Source organism: Lissotriton helveticus, chromosome 2_1, assembly GCF_964261635.1.
Source record: "Lissotriton helveticus chromosome 2_1, aLisHel1.1, whole genome shotgun sequence".
In the NCBI taxonomy this organism is placed as follows: Eukaryota; Metazoa; Chordata; class Amphibia; order Caudata; family Salamandridae; genus Lissotriton; species Lissotriton helveticus.
Genome location: NC_136059.1, coordinates 2307822 through 2321040, shown reverse-complemented (window position 1 = coordinate 2321040; position 13219 = coordinate 2307822). Strand labels below are relative to the sequence as shown.

Genomic DNA, 13219 nt, shown 5'->3' with positions numbered 1-13219 from the left:
CCAACCTGGTGTTCCCTCAAGAAACCATCCAAGTCCTGAGGCAGGGCTTCGGGCGTCTGGGGAACCTTGGTCTCCCCCTCACTCCTGCTCCACTGAGCCAGGCAGTGAGCCCCTACACCCTCCTCGCTATCCTGGGACCTAGCTGGGCTACACTGAGCCTCCTCCACCACGCTGGGCTGGAAGATCCCTGAACCACTACTTTTGGAGTCACTCACCAATGACTCTAGAGAACCTCTGGCCCTTTCCCAGCGGTCGGCTTCCCTTGCCAGTAACTCTGTATCAGTAAATCCAACTTGCAACAGGTGTTGGCGCAACTCTGGCGAACAACCACTGAGCACCTGCTCTTTGACAATAAGATCAAACAAGACTTCAAAATCAGAGTCAGTGTGAACCTCTACCCAAGCCCACAGTGCTCCACAACATTCATCCTCAAACTTCTCCCACGACTGGTGAGGCAGCTTCCTACTGCCCCTGAATTTCAACCTATACTCCTCCTCTTGGGAAACAGGTACCAGACTGGGGGAACTGGGACTGGGATTTCCTACACTGGAATCTAAATAGCTGCCACCACTGGACCCAACCCTCCCTGGGGGATCCAGAAACTCAACACTGCGCGCAGGGGATAGTCTACCCTCCAGAGCTACTTCGCCTCTGGTGGAGGCCCTCTCAGCCTCCTCTATCCTTTCCTGCGCTAAGACCCTCTCGGTCTCTAGCTGTTGCTTTCTAATGCCCAGCTGTGCCATAGCCTGGGCATGCTCCAACCTGAGCCTCTCTAAAGCCAGCTGGTGCTCCCTTTCTCTCCTCCTATCTTCCAGCTCCTCTGGGGACAGGGAAAGGGATGAGGCGCTGCCTCCTATGCTGGACCCAGCAAGGGACTCCCTATCTATGGGGTCCTCACTATCTGCTGGCGTCCCTGTGCTATCATTTTCTTCCTCCTCTTCTGAATCTTCAGGGCTCCCCACAGACCCACCACCCTCCTGGTGTGAAGCCCGGGCCCTTTCCTCACTGCGCTCAAGGTCCCACTGACACTTTTGCCATAGGATCAGGCTGCTCCTAAGTTCGGACTGAGTGTCTAACTCATCCACCCCTATGTCTCTCTCTTCACAGAACCTTACCAACTCTCCCATACTGTATCTAAACAGATCACAGACATCAAAAGCAGGCACCATTCTGGCGGACGTTCTAGTGAAGAGATCACACAGGGAACCTAGGGGTCTGAGCTAACACAGGAGTACACAATTCACAAGGTATTCAGCAAGCTCTCTACCCCAGAGAACTCACACTCACTTGCCTAGTGCCACACACCATTCATCCACACACAACCCCCCCCTCGGACTAGTAAGGCAGTTTCTACCACCCCTGACTTCTCAACCTGACCACAAGTGACACAGGTACCAGACTCTGGGCGCGGGGCAGGGGAACAAATGCACTGGACACAATTGCACAATGATACCTTCAGGAGAAGAAAATATGAAACTTCCAAAAAAAACAATCCCCTTAAAATGTGGTCATCTAAAATGCAGAGTTTTGTGGTGCAGCCAGCCGCTACTAAGGTACAAGGCAAACACAAATCCTTATCCCGCCGCTTGCCGCCAATGTTGGAAATGGGATCCCCGGCTGACCAGGGCTTTCGCCAAAGTCAGTCAGAGACCACCACACCCAAGTCAGGGCAAGGGAGTTACACGCCAAGATAACCCCTACTCACCCTCTAGGTAACGTGGCGCGAGCAGCAAGGCTAAACTTGGAGGCGATGTAGGTTAAGTATTTGCGCACGCACCCCAGCAACAACAACCAAAGGCCCACCACAAAGGAAACTCCACACAAGGTTATATAAAAAATAGCCTTTGTATTACACCAAAACACATTAGATAAAACACACACTTTACAATGTGCCAGAGGCACGGGCAGAATTTACAAGGGATTATTTACAAGACAGGGCCACCTGGACCACTGTCAGGAATCAGAAGTAGCACTTTCAGAAATAGCACTTAGTACATAGAATATAGCACAAAATAGCACACACCCAGTAATCACTGGTAACCAGGACCTCACTAGCACCACCTGTACTAGGGAGAAAACAACCACCTATGTATTACAATACCTGTAGGGGTGTAAGAGGAAAACACATGATGCAATGCATAACATTCATTCAGAGGTGTAAGGGGGAAAACACATGATGCATCACAATACATTCAGAGGTGTAAGGCACATGACGCATAATCAATACATTCAGAGGTGCAGAACAAATACCAACTTCCCCAAACTCACCAGTCACCACCTGTGACTGTCCCGGTGTCCCAATGTCAGGGCCTAAACGTGGCAGTTGCCCACAAAGTGCTGGGCAACTGGAGCAGGGAAAGTTAGCGCAAAGTTGGAGCCTCTCTGGGCTCAAAGAACCACCACTGTGGCACTGGTGAGCCTCTCTTAGGCTCTCTGACCAGTAAAGGGGGGGGGGCTGCTGAGCCTCTCAGGGCTCCAGCAACAAAAAGGTGCAGCCTCGCTGGGCTGTGGGGTCCCCCTCTCTGGGGACCCAAAGGGATGAAGTTTGCCAAGAGCCTCGCTGGGCTCTAACTCAACTGGTGCCCCCGGGGCCCCTCGTGACTCAACAGGAAAATGCCCCTGAGCCTCGCAGGCTCCAACCAACAAATGCCGCCTTTTCGAGCCTCTCAAGGCTTTGCAACAGAAAATGCCCCCAGAGCCTCTCTCAGGCTCCAACCAACAAATGCCGCCTGGTTGGAGTCCCCCCCTCTGGGGGACTCGAGACGCAGAAATTGCCCCTGGAGCCTTTCGCCAGGCTCCACAACAATGAGCACGGGATCGCGCTCCTGGGGGGAGTGGGGGGCGGACACCGACAACGTGTCCCGGCGCCCCTCCCTTCTCTACTTTGGCCTCACACCCCCTCCCGGTCAGCTCCACTCACCGGCTGTCTCGAGGCGGCGGTCTCCTTCTCGAGAGCTCCCGCTCCCCGGGGCTCTCTCTGCAGACTTCTCACTTCCCTCCTGGGCTCTCCCTCGCTTTGGGAGCCTGGGGGGTCAAGGAAAGGTGCCGGCTTCTCCCTTTACCGGAGCACGGGGTGGGCTCCCGTCAGCTTCCGGTTTGCCTCGATGTCCTGTCCCCGGCCCGCCTGACTTCCGGGTCGCGGGGGCGGGCTTTCCGTCCGGGCCGCGCTCGGATTGGCCGGCCGGCCAGCCACTTCCGGGTCGTCGCGGGCAGCGCGGCGGCCCGTTCCAGGCACTCGTAGGCGGGGGATGAGTTTACCGAGGAGTGGGCTCCCTCGAGGTAAACCTAAAATATAGCGGCAAGGTCCCTGGCAGGGTGGGCACCTGCCAGGGGGCAAATTAACCAAAATAAGCGAGGTGGGCACTCGCTAGGCAGGCAAAGCGCTCCTCAGCGCTAAAGGGCAATTTACAGCGCTCCCTGCGCTAAATGCCAAATACAGCGCTCTCAAGCGCTAGAGGACCAAAATAGAGCGCTCCCAGGCGCTATAAGTAAAATAAAGGTCCCAGGTGCCCTCAGCAAGCAGGGCAGAGTCCCAGCAGTCTTTGGGCAGGCAGGGGGGACAAGGCTGGGCCCAGAGCCAGCACACTGGGTCTCCAGGCAGGAAGACACCCCAAGTGGCGGTCCTCTGGCCCAGCAGCAGCAGCAGCCCCCTCAGGATCCTGGAAGAGAACAACATCTGTGGGGACACAGCCCCATTTTTATACAGTGCATTCCTTTGTCTGAAGGTGCAGAGTGGGGGCGGAACCAGTCGCAGCTGGTTCTTGAGTACTCTGTTTACCTCAACCACCCTCTCTATTCACTGGCAGGGCTTGGGTCATTAGACACACCACAGGGGGGCGGAGCCAGCATTGTGTGGGGAAAACCCAGCCCATCCAGGACACAGGTACACTCCTCCCACACATCACTCATGCTAATCTCCCACTCACCACCGGGCAGACCCATCCAGACTTCCTGGAGCCTGGCATGCCAGCCAGCTCCAGCCAATCACACGCCAGCACCCTCACAGCACACGTACAGCCATGTCTAGAAATGGCGCTTCGCTACTAGACACATACATGCTGCATACACCGTTGCGCAGCATTCACTCACACGAGTTCACACATACCAGACTCAAGCCTGTACACCCCACGCATCAGGAACTACCAGGGACACATACATTCCCCATGCATTCCTATGGGCGGGCAGGCCTAGCTCAGCACATGCACTCAGAGTGCGCACGCACTTTCCACTGGGACACAGTGAAAGTGCGCAGAATCCAAAAATCACCATCTCCAGGTCACCATTTCAAGCAAAAAGTCTAGGGGTGAACCTGCCCTAAGGGCCAAAGTCCAACAGTGACAGTATGTTAACATGCTGTAAATGAATAAGAGTTAGCAACACTTATAAGCAGCCGCGGGCCGTGGAGGGAGTTACGGTGGGGCAGGGAGGCGGGGAGGGGGAGGGGCAAGGTAGAGAGGGCTCCACCCTGCTTCTCCCCCTCCCCGCCTCCCTGCCCCATCGTAACTCCCTCCACGGCCCGCGGCTGCTTATATCTCACCCTCCCTAATACACATATTATATTATTTGCTAAGAAGGTCTCTTTGTGTTGGTTTAGGGCGTGCCTATACTTTAGTGTCTTAGATTTGAAGGAATCACATCAGCATACACCAGCTCTCTCTTCATGTGAACCGCATCAACTGTTGTGTATGTGTGTTCGGCAAAGCAATATAAAACCCGCCTCATGCCCAGAATTGGCAGAAGTTGCACTTATGTTATGAGTATGAAGTCGTGGAGATCAGACCTCATAACAATTCTGTATCGTGTTGTTCTTGAAACTTTAGCACTCGCTGTACAGATATAGTTTAACAAGTAAAGCAGATAGTAGACCAATAACATATTATTCTCATGTAAACCACGATGAACTACTAGGTGGAAAGCTACAGCAACAACTAAGTGTCGTGTGCAGAAGTTGCAAAAAAGGAAAAATGGCGTTTAAACCGGTAATGAGCCCATGCTAACTTAACACGGTGTAAAGATATCCAGGACCTAGATGACACCTCCTCATGATCCGGAAACGAACTGAATAAGATAATAGAAGTGCCATCTCATGAGAGCAGATTGCAAGTTTATATGTGGACGGTCCGCAAGGTAAAGCATTAAAAACTAGGAAAATTTAATGCTAAAGAAAAATAAAACAGCCAAGTACTTTATCGAGTCTTAAGCCAATAGGCAAGGTAAATAATAAAAACTTGACAAATAAGTCAATGAATTGTCAATGAAATGCTAGTACTCAGCATATCAAACATGAAAAAGGTCTATGACATAACTGTGTATGCAAAATAAGCTGCAACAGCCTCCAATAGGAAGTCACCGTCTTCATCCGAAAACAGTTCAGCCATCCAATTTAAAAGCGGAAAAGAACATACGTGCTCTCCCAGCACCGGATCCTCTATCACCATCAGAGGACAGCTCGGTGGGTTTTCAAGAAAGCTCTGTTCCAAGAAAGACTGTGCTGCCGCCAGTAAATTCCAGGGACCAAGTAGTCCATGCATCAATGCCACAGCCATAATCCTTTCGCCAGGACAAACCAACTCGTGAGCAATGATAGGAGTCATCAGCTGATTAAAGTCGACGTCAGGAGAAACCGGTCCGCAGAGACACAAATCAATGGCCCAATCGAAATCACAGGTCAGGCAGTGAAATACAGGCTGGACACAGGTGAAGTAGGAGAACCGAAAAGATAATCCATATGCCGTGCTTAATATCGCCAACGGCATTGTGCCATAATATTCTAGCATGCGATTGCGGAACAGTGTCAGCAGCTGCAGGGTCGGAGGTTGCATAGGAGGGACATCCATATTTAAAAATGTAAAAAAGCACAAGAGCGTCCGCTGGTAATGCAAGTAAAAATGCCAATCCACGAACCAGAGTGCAGAAAATACAATGAAAGGAAGCAGGGATGACTCCAAAGATTTTCTCAAATGAAGTCACGAGACCACTGGTAACAACTTTAAAAAAGTGTGCCAGGGACTTTGTGGAGGATGCGTTAAAGATAGTCGGAAACATGTTGCTGAAATTGAAAGGCAAATCTTAATTGAAAAGGGTGTGCACCTCTGTACGGGTGTTCGCTATGTGAAGTACGAAAGTTTCACGGGCCGAACTCAAGGCCACCTCTCTCTGAGACAAAAGAGCTCTTATTCTTGCCATGCCGTTGAAACGTGTCCCAAGGTTGGTATTTGTGGCCAGATTGAAAACTCCCTATGTTCATGTGTGGGAGGAAATAGAACATTTCTGCAGCAAATAACCCGTTCACTTACTGTTACGATAAAAGGAATACTTTTAATTAACTCAGAACAATCTTCATTATTGAGCATCAAATAACTACCATTTTCCAACAACTTGAACGTGGGGATGATAGCAGGAACTGGCGTGCCTTGCAACACGCAAGCGATATTTGGTCGGTGTTTGTTGCATGAACCGTGTAACTGTATGTGCCTACACATTAGTGAATGATCTGGCGTCTCAGTGCATTCCTCTCCATTCAGATAAACTTCTTGATCATCTTTGAAACATCTGTATGTGTATGGAAGCGACCAGACCTCATGAAGAAAAGCACTACCTAAAGGTTCATAACGACCTATTGGTATATATTTCATACAATTTGAAAACTTATATAAAGCAAAAGGCAGCGTTATTAAACCGTGGATAAGGCATGTTGCCAAAAAACCCGCAATCCTCTGCTGATGATGTCACTGAGCATGTCATGAATGATGTAATATGTGACATCATCAGCAGTGGATTACGGGTAATGGTATCTCTAGTTTACTCCCTTATAGCTGTCTTTCTTTTAACATAAGTGTCTGTTTCCTTCCCTTATACTTACTGTTTTTGGTTCGCTTCCGGTTCGCGAACTGGGAAGCGAACTAAGAGAAATAGAGGTTGGCACAGTTCCAAATATTGTACCAATTTTTTAATAACGGGGAGGTAGTTCTGAAAAGAACTTTTTTTTTTATTTTTCTGAACATTTTTTTACTGTTTTTGAATTTTTCGGAACAGTTTTATATTTTTTTGGGTTTTTCTTGGAGGGGGCAATGAAAACGATTCATTGTAAAGGGCTCAACAGGAGCAACAAAACAAAAAAAAGAAGTATTTATTATTTTGGGCGTTTCGGACAAACTTGCATATGATAGTCAATAGCTCTGTTGATCAGAGTGATGCTTTTTTCTCCGTAGGAAATGAATCCATCGCAAAATGCGCAGATGTGTTTTACATCACCAAATCTCATTTGTATATTTGGCACCATCTCCCTGCCCTCTGGTCCCGTTACTTCCGGTACAACAGATCTTCTGGCCATAATAGGGAGATTATCTAGGTCGTTCCGAAACTGTGCAGCACTGTAGTTGTTAGGATGCCACCTAGTCATATGGCGATGCATTGTGTAGTTTCCGAAACTGTATTTTTTGTCGGTCCCTCTGGACAGTCTATCTTGACATATAAGGCAAGTTACGTATCTTGCATTTACTTTTTTCTGACCTTTGGGAATTTTAAAAAATTGCCAAATGAAGTTTTCTTTCCGGTGAGACGTCCTGGGCTGCTCAGGCAAAAACTGCCTCTCTTCGTGCTCGTCCTCCTGTTCCTCTTCTTCTTCTTCTTCTTGTTGAATTACAACTTGAGCAGGTGGTCCACTCTTCCTTGAATGTGGTGGAGGTGGTGGGGAAGCACCAGCTGAAGCTACTAAAGAAGCCATTGCTCAGTGATCACAAAGGGTCTTTCTCTCACAATGATGAAAGTCAGAGTGAGGAAAGAAGGAGGGATTTTCATCATTTGGGAAAAACAAGAGTTCTCAACCAATCAAAAGTGTTCATTTTAGATTATATGACCTAGTCTTACATCATTAGGAAACCAAAAGTGAAATGAACCAATGAAAAGTGTTATTACCAAGTCACATGACTTGCTGTGTTTACGTTAAGCGCTTTGCAGGGCCTCCCGGTTTGCTTCCAGAAACCTGCGCTTTGCGACTCGCTTCGCGTACCAGTTCGCTAACGTAGTACGTCATATGACGTATCACGCGACAACGTGAAACGTCATGCGGACGGGAGGCGTCACGATGTTGTTTTGTAACGCGGCACTTGCGGTAAAGAAACGTTTACCGGCTCGCGGTCTATTTCGCGGCATCAAGGTCAGCTAACGGGAAGCTTCCCGATTTGCGAAGCGGGAACGAAGAAAAAAAAATATTTAAAAAAAAAATTATTCATAAACATATAAAATATATTTTTGGATTTAAAGAAGAATACATTTTACAGCTACAGATATTAGCTGTTAAAAAACCAATGAAATTCACAGAAAAAACCATAGGTTATGGACCATATATAGTTAGGAATTAGCATTTACAAAACCTTGAAAATTCACTGAAAAAACCATAGGTTATAGACCATATATAGTTAGGAATTAGCATTTACAAAACCTTGAAAATTCACTGAAAAAACCATAGGTTATAGACCATATATAGTTAGGAATTAGCATTTAAAAAACCTTATTTTACTCACACAAAACCATTGAAATTCCATATATAGTTAGTTGCACTAACTATATATCGCGCACCCGCAATCCACTGCTGATGATGTCACATATTACATCATTCATGACATGGTCAGTGACATCACTGATGACATCACTGATGACATCTCAAATGACATCACTGATGACATCACTGATAACAACATCCAGTGATTTTTTTGTTTCTATAAAGTTTAAATATGTCTTACATATTGAAGAATGAGTGGATGTGTAAGTGTCTGGACGAAGGATTTAGTAGGTGCATGACTGAATGTATGAGTGACTGATTAAATGTGTCTCACTGAGTGCATGGGTTAGTGACTAAACTGTCTTAATTTGTGCATCATTATGTCTGTTGTTCTGTAAACTGCTGCATGTGTTGATCAGTAGCTATATGAGTAACTATATGGGTTATTGATTGATTGCCCAAGTATTTGTATGGGAGACTGAATGTGTGTGTGGCTAGCTGGGAGGTGTGTGACTCTGTGCAGATCAATCTGTACTTGTATCAATGATTGTATAAGAAAGTAAGTATGTGTTAGTACATGTTTGAAAATGTAAGGTGCTCTATGTTTAACTGTATGGACAAGAAAATGGAAGTCTCATTGATTCTTTACAGGACTGACTAGGTGTGTAAGTAACTCCATGGATGAGTGGCAGACTGTGAGTGTCTGTATAGGTGGATGAGTGCATATGATAGTGTTGTAAAGATGAGTGATTGTATGTATGAATGATTGTATGGGTGAATGAGTGAAGGTGTGTGTAGACGTAGCAATCAGTGAGTGCGTATGTAGTAACTAGTATTGGTGTGTCAATGGTTTCAAAAATTATACTCTTTTTAACACTGGGTGAAAGAGAGGTTATATTAAAATGTGAGGAGATGCATTGTATTGTCACATGAATGATATCATCAGTGATGTGGTCATTGATATCAAATGAGATGTCATCAGTGATGTCATCAGTGATGTCATTTGAGATGTCATCAGTGATGTCATCAGTGATGTCACTGACCATGTCATGAATGATGTAATATGTGACATCATCAGCAGTGGATTGCGGGTGCGCGATATATAGTTAGTGCAACTAACTATATATGGAATTTCAATGGTTTTGTGTGAGTAAAATAAGGTTTTTTAAATGCTAATTCCTAACTATATATGGTCTATAACCTATGGTTTTTTCAGTGAATATATATATATATATATATATATATATATATATATATATATTATACAATATACATTTGAATATTGTTCATTTGACATCTTGGAAAGCCTTTTTGTTAGAGAGTATTGCACAAATAAAACCCCAAGCCTTATTCTGAAAATATTCTGATGTTTTTTATTTTATAAAAGTGAAATCCTTTTCAGGTGGTGGTGTGTTTTTTTGTTGTTGTTTTTAATGCTTTGTCGTGTTTGAGCTTCCGTGTGGGAGGGCAGTATTTTTCATTACCTGGGAGTGAGAAGCAATACACCAGCTAAAGGATAACGTCCAGTGTAAGGTGACACTTCACCAGGGGTGTCCCTGTAGAATGGGCAAGTTTCCTACACCACCCCTTCTTGTATTTCAAGACTGAGGAAAAGGCCTGCTGTTGCTGCGACCGGAAGGAAGTAGTCTTCCTAACACGGAGCCTGACTCTGCCTAGGACTACAGGGCCATGTTCTCTGGAGCAGTGTGTATGAATGTAGATGGATAGAAATTTAATAAACAAAAACAAACTGTCTTGGCTAATGCCAGACATCATCAGGGCCCCAATTCTAAAAGAAAGTCACAAAAGTGCACCCATGGTATATGTCCTTCCTTTAGTGTAGATTTACGACTTTCATGAATTCACAAGAATTTACAGAGGTAGGCCTGGAAATCTTAATCCCAAAAAATGTTTGTGAACTGTATTTTAGCTTGGGCAAATATGCATGAGTGGATCTGCTCATGTGAAAATCTGTTGAGCATTTGCAAGTTCACTTCCCACCAACCCCTTTATTCCCACCCTTGAAGTTTCACTTCTGTAGTTAATTTTCAACCTTTTTCAGTGTAGGAAAAGATTAGAGAAAGAGCCGTTGAAAACCCTTGAACATGCAGGGTTGTAGGTTTGCACAGACTCAAAAGGGCATTCCAACCCTGGAAGTATCGCTTCCCACTACGTCCAGCCCCAAAGGTACCAAAATCAGGGAATAGTCAAGATTCAAATCTTACTACAATATGAGCGCTGGCATTTATCAGAGCTCTTATATAATGAGATTGCTGCCACAATTTGTCACCTCAGGGCATATCATGAATGGGACAAGTGGATTTTTTACGGGACAAATAGATTTACCAAGCATCCTGTACTATGGACAATTGGCTCTTTTTATTAAATTCCACACCCCTGCTATAGTTTCTGGAAAAACAGACAATACCAATCACAAGGCTTGCTCAGCTGTTCTACCTCCACTCATCCCCCCCCTCTTCCCGTGTCCAATAGGTCCTCCGGGAAACCAGCAACATGCCTCCTAAGTTTGTTAAAATGAGGATCACCGACGTAGGTCATAGCTGGGGCCTGAGATGGCTGTGACACCGAGACTATCTAATAGTTCTGAGCTCCTCCCTCCCTGCTTGCTCCTCTTAATACTGTACTGTGAGAGGTGTGGCGCAGAGGCCAGGGTGGCTGACTCCGGAACGCGGGCTCACCGTTCGATCACGGGGGCAGCTCAGCACCATGTGACGCTGGGCAATAGCTCACTCGATCTCCCGGACGGCCCCCAGTGCCTTGAGACGCTTAGAGCTGAGTAGTATGCGCTTTAGAAATACCGGATTTAGATTTTACTGTAGCCCAATTGTTAGACCTAGCCATTTTTGCAAGTTTATCGCCAAACTTTTTGTCTTTTACCTCCTATTTTTCTGACTCTGTTTTTGTTAGTGCTGGGACTCTGGGCACTTTATCACTGCTGACCAATGCTGAAGTGCATATCCTCTCTGTGTAAATTGTGATTCTGATTGGTTATCTATGATTGACATATTTTATATACTGGTAAATCCCTAGTAAAGTTCACAGGTGTGCCAGGGCCTGTAAATCAAATGCTACTAGTGGGCTTGCAGCAGTGGTTGTACCCCCCACACACGAGTAGCCCTGTAAATATGTTTCAGACCTTACACTGCAGAGTCTACACGCAGTTTTAACTGTCATGTCGACCTGGCAAATGCACCCACTTGTCAGGCCCTAACCTTTCCTTATATGTAAGACACCCCTAAGGTAGGCCCAAGGTACTCGCATGGGCAGGTTGCAGTGTATATGAAATATAGGTCTTGTACTGGTGTGTGTTACTCCTCCTGATAGTGAAATACTGTGCATTTAATTTTATACTGTTGAAAGGCTGTCTGTACCATAGGTTAACATGGGAGCTGTCTGGTAACATTTTGACAAGTGTAACTTCCCATTGGGACCAGATAGAGTAATACAGTTTAGGTTCTCTGTTCTCAGAATTTATTAACACACCTTTTAGTAAGGGTGGTTTTTAACTGGGTTTGAAAATGCCATTTTTTAAAAGTGTGCATCTTCTTGCTTTACCATTCTGTGTGCCTCTGCCCTTTTTGTCTATTCACCGTCTGTTGGAGTGACGGGAGCTGGGGATGTGCATTCACTAGACGGTCACAAGGGGGAGTGGAGGTGTGTCCTTTCTTCCTGGGTGACTCATAGCCAGGCACAATAGACCTTTCTGCATTTAGAGTGGTGGTAGGAGTATTTTTACTGGGACCTGAATAGGCTCGCTCTCCTTTGGATAATGCAGTCTCCTCCTCCTGCAGTTAAGGTTTGGACTGAGCTCAGAGACCTTTGCCACAAAAAGAACAAAGAGGAAATGGGGTATAAGTAATGGACCTAAAACCCCAGAACTTTAGATCACTCCTGGAATCAAGAGGGACCTCTGCCAAGGAAGAAGAGCGTTGAGGTGTACTGCCCCTTTGCTGTGTGTTGCTTTGCTGGGTTGGCCTGCAGTTGCTGCTTCTCCCAAGGAGAGGACAAAGACTGGACTTTGTTGTGAAACCTGCTTGAGAAGGATCTCTAAGGGCTTGTGTGTGCTTGCCTCCTATTCTGAAGTCGCAGGGACACAAAGTCTTCACCGACCGCTTCCTTGAACTCCACTGCTGGGAGTTCTGACCTTCTATGAAAGCTTGAAAATCAATAATTCTGTCTGTTAGCAGCAGTTTAGTTCAACGCAGCACAGCTGTGCAGGAGAAATTTTTGACGCACTGTCTCATGTGGCCAAAGAAATCGACGGGTCACCTGCCCGCGACCCGAAGAACCAACACATGCCAAGTCCCGTGCACCAATTTCCGAAGTCCAATATCATTGCACCGACCGCAATGCAAGCCCTGCTGCGACTAAAAGAATCAATACATTGTGGAACTGTGGCTGAAGAAATCGACGAAGGGCATGTGTGACCACCACCGCATCCACCTCCAGCGCATCCAGATTTCCACGCATCGCACTTGTACGCCACATCAACGCTGGGGCTGCAGTAAGAAATTGACGCATCACCTCCCCTCACAGTAAGAAACGGACGCATCACCCCCTCTCCAGTAAGGAACTGACGCATCACCTCCCCTGGAGCAAGGAACTGATGCGTCACCTTCCCAAAGCATAAGGATCCGACGCATCACCTTCCCTGCAGCTGTTTTTGCTTGTGGTTTTGACGCATCCCATGCACTT

The 13219-nt window shown here is 46.5% G+C and overlaps 1 protein-coding gene across 1 annotated transcript in view; it reads left to right on the top strand.

Annotated features, from left to right (window-relative positions):
• The window catches only part of LOC144817650 (histone-lysine N-methyltransferase NSD2-like), a 184160-nt gene that overhangs the window by 13862 nt on the left and 157079 nt on the right, over window positions 1-13219 (top strand). The window lies entirely within an intron of this gene.